Source organism: Octopus bimaculoides, chromosome 13, assembly GCF_001194135.2.
Source record: "Octopus bimaculoides isolate UCB-OBI-ISO-001 chromosome 13, ASM119413v2, whole genome shotgun sequence".
NCBI classification, from domain to species: Eukaryota; Metazoa; Mollusca; class Cephalopoda; order Octopoda; family Octopodidae; genus Octopus; species Octopus bimaculoides.
Genome location: NC_068993.1, coordinates 60,604,520 through 60,608,790, shown reverse-complemented (window position 1 = coordinate 60,608,790; position 4,271 = coordinate 60,604,520).

Sequence of the window (4,271 nt, the reverse complement as noted above, 5' to 3'; positions counted from 1 at the left end):
ATTGTTATTGTCGTTGTTATTCCTGGATCTTACCGTGACGATACGTGTTTCATAATTTTATTGTTTCTGGATTAACTTTGCGTAATTTTTTTTCTTTCCAAAATCGGATGACTTTCTCAGTGTCAGTTTGAGTTGACTCAAAGTAAGGTGGATGATTTTTATCAGTTTTAATTTTGTCATCGTCCAAATCGGGGCAAAATAAAAGCCATTTCTGAACACTTGCTGTGTTGGCTGACATTCAACGAAAATGTCATCGACCAAGCACTCCCTGAAACATAAGCCTTAACAGTTCCACATATAACACGCAACAACAAAAGAAAAGAAAAAGTAAGTGAAAGAAGAGAATGGAACAAATACTATTAAACGAAACCATTGCGTTTTGAAACAAGAAATGATTGCATATTTGTTGTGTTTAATTCGAGCGATTTTGATGCCTCACTTAACAATATAAACAGGAAAAAGAAAGCAGAACAAACTGGACGAGAGGAAGCAAAAGGTGTGTAAAATTGATAAAGAGGATTCTACTCTACAGGTGAACAAACAATCACAGTCTTTAGACTGAGAAACGTGTGTATAAGACCAATAGTTGAGAGAGAGAGAGAGAGAGAGAGAGAGAGAGAGAGAGAGAGAGAGAGAGAGAGAGAGAGAGAGAGAGAGAGAGAGAGAAAGGAGCCTTCCTGCGCCTTTGGGAATTTTCTTGGGCTTCAGAAGAACAGGGAGTGGCAGGTCTCGTCTGCATGTCGATTGAGCTTGCCTACGTCGAGTTAGTGGGGAATATAGGGTAGCCATATTTGTTATCCCTAAATCCAAGGATGAGGCGTTGAGTCGAATGGAGCTAGGGTGTCGTACCACTCACCTACACATAGTTTCAACAATATTTGAAACAAAGAAACATGAGGGTATAAACCATTGGTGACAACCTTAGCTTGTATCTTCGATACTTTAACAGTATTTTATCGGTTGGACTGCAATGGCAGGACTTGGGACAAAATGTGGTCGGATGACATTTCTATGGACATGTAAATCCTCATAGATCCAACGGCAGTTGTTGTGTTCTTTGGCGCGTTCTGGGAAAAGCATTATGATTGTCCGTTTAGGGACAAAGTCCAACTGTTAAAACATGTGGTCGTTGAAGTTAAGGGATTTCTTCCTTGAAGAACAGGAGAAACTAAGAGAAGTAAACAATAGCAGCAAATCGTGGATGCTGTTGTTTCGAGAGTCCTACAAGGCTCTAGTAATATCAAGGGAGATAATCGCATTTGAAAGAAGCCGAGGGACCGTTTCTCTGGCGATAATCAGCAGCCCAACCTCATTCTTGTGACAATGAAGAGGAGATGGAACTGAGCCATGAGTGGGCAGGATGTTAGAAATAACAGGACAAACAGAGAAAAGGAAAAAGGGAACCCTCTCCCTGCTGAAGATGTTGCGCCGAAATTCAGTTCTTTGCACAATAAACAAAAAACTGTTGGAAGATATAAAGGGTCTACGTGACCTCGTGAATTTGTAATAGAACCATATTTATAACATCTTTACACTTTCCGCCTTTTATATAACTTTGCCTTCTTTATGCCTATACATTCTTATAACCCATGTGTAGCGTTTTAGTTATATGTAGATGCCTTGTAGCCTATGAAATTATTATTATTATTATTATTATTATTATTATTATTATTATTATTATTATTATTATTATTATTATTATTATTATTTGCTATGATTTTGTTTCACTCTTGGGAAATTTTACCAAATGACATTATGCGGGGAAAATCTTTACAGAGAGAGGTAAGAATTCTATTTCATATGTTTATGTTTGCTTGGAAGGTTCTTTAAGTGGCAAAAAACAATATTGCGCTTTCACTAGTAATTTAGCAACATGGCTGCTAGAAAAGCCCGTGAAGACAAGAAACGGGAAATAAACAGTAAAATGTAAACAAATTCAATTTCTTAACAGATTATATGTATTTCACAAGAAAATAATTATTTTAGGACAGAAAATAACGACATTATTTTAAACAATTTAAACGACACGATTAACGATAACAACAAGAACAAGATAAAGACGCCCACACACATGTAGTCAAACAAAAGAATGAGTGAGGAAATCGAATTGAGAGGAAAACGTAAAACTTCCAGCCCTATTCGCTAAACCAGTCTCTGGTATAGAGTTTCGCAAAAAAAAATGTCTATAAGAGAGAGCTAGGTGATAATGGAAGGTGTAACCCTACTTATCGAACAGAAAGACGAAATTATATATATCAGTGCATCGCAAAGACCAGGGAATTGCTCGTAATCGTTGAAAGTACATTTCCATGCAACTGTGACCGTTGTGTGGTGCAATCTCTATTTATTTGGCCGAAACACTATGTACAGAACAGTGTGCCGAATATTCGGAACTAAGGACAATTCATGTAGCACAAAACTTGGGTGGTTTCACACAAGAGTGACGTTAGAAGATATCAGAAATTACTGTGTTCCTTGACTTGTCGTCATTTTTGTCGTCATTTAGTAGAGGTAAGCGTTAAGATTCGAGGTCAAAAGGTAAGGTATGTGGTTAGGTAATGCTTTGTATAGACATGAATGTCCTAATGACCCTGCAAAACCCTTACGATCCGGGCCACACCCTGACGCAAAAATAAAGTCTATGAGTTGTGACGCAGGACAAAAAAGGGCAGAAGCTACTCAAGGGTAATCAAATGCCCCCTACGAGCTTTTTACACGAATGACAAAGTAGAAAATAGCAAAGACTTCAACAGAACACAGAAATTATTTGAAAATTACTATTTTTAAATTTCACACCAGTACTTTGGAGTAAAGATTGTTTGCCAACATAACATGGCAGTCCTAGCTTAGGATGAATGTTGCAGCAACATTTGTCCTAAACCAGGACTGCCATGTTATGTTGGCAAAAATCTTTACAAAAATTACTGTTCTCATGGCACCATGGGTTGCAACACAAGGAACAATGGAAGAGATGATTCCCTTTCTCTCTCTCAAGCGTTGACAACCAGGAAGCCGACAAGAATCCAGCGACCGATGAGGAACACGATTATGTAGAAAGCGAAATCCAATCCTTGTCAGCAGACCTGTCCTTACGTTTTACATCGGTTATGAGAGGACTGTTAATGACAAGAATGCCAGACTGCATAGAGGATAAAACCAAGCTGATCATTGTTGTTATTATTATTATTATTATTATAGCAAAGACTTATTATTATTATTATTATTATTATTATTATTATTATTATTCGGTTATTTGGCAAAGTCGTGATAACGTCGGGAAAAAGGGCTGTGCGGCATTTATTCCGACTTTTTACGCTTTGAATCCATATCCGCCAGGGTCACCTCTACGTTTCATCCCACCAGAATCGATAGAATAAGGCAGCAGCCAAGTACTAGCTCTCAATTAATCCCTTTCTCTCCAAAAACCGCTCGCTTTGGGCCTCAAAATCCTCTTCTTTGTCTTCATTGTCATCATTATCATTTTGCCACTACTACTACTACTACTACTACTACTACTACTACTACTACTACTACTGCAACGACGACGATACTGCTTCTTATCTTCGTGGTGTCATGAGCGCAATGAATAATCAAATATAGATACTAATAATTTTTCTTTTAATCTACACAATTCAAATGATTAATTTACAAAAACCGTGAAAACACTAAAACCTTAACTTCTCTTTCTCTCTCCTTCTCATTCTCAATCCCTCATTCTCTCTCTGCCTCTCTCTCTCTCTCTCTCTCTTGTTCTCTCTCTCGTTCTCTCTCTCGCTCTGTTCTTAGCTTTACTTCACTCTCCAATTTTATGGAGTAAGTAAGGAAAATAAAGACAATACCAAATTGTATATTTGTGCAAATTGAATACCAAATTTGATTTTGACAATTTGTTTCCTGCCGCCTGTTTTAAAATAATCCGATATATGCCATGTTTAAAGATGACCTACACACATAAATACACACGGATACACGTACGAATACACGTACGAACACAAACGCACACTCCTACACACACACACAAAATATAACGACAGATGCATATATATGTGTGTGTGTGTGTGTGTGTGTGTTTGTGTGTTTGTGTGTTTGTGTGTCTGTGTATATATAAACATATGAAGAGAAATATAAGCATTTATACATACACACATACACACACACACACACACACACACACACATATATATAAAGAAGAAACTGTTACTGATGATGAAAAAAAATATATATATATACATTTATATATGTATGTATATATGTGTGTATGTATATATATA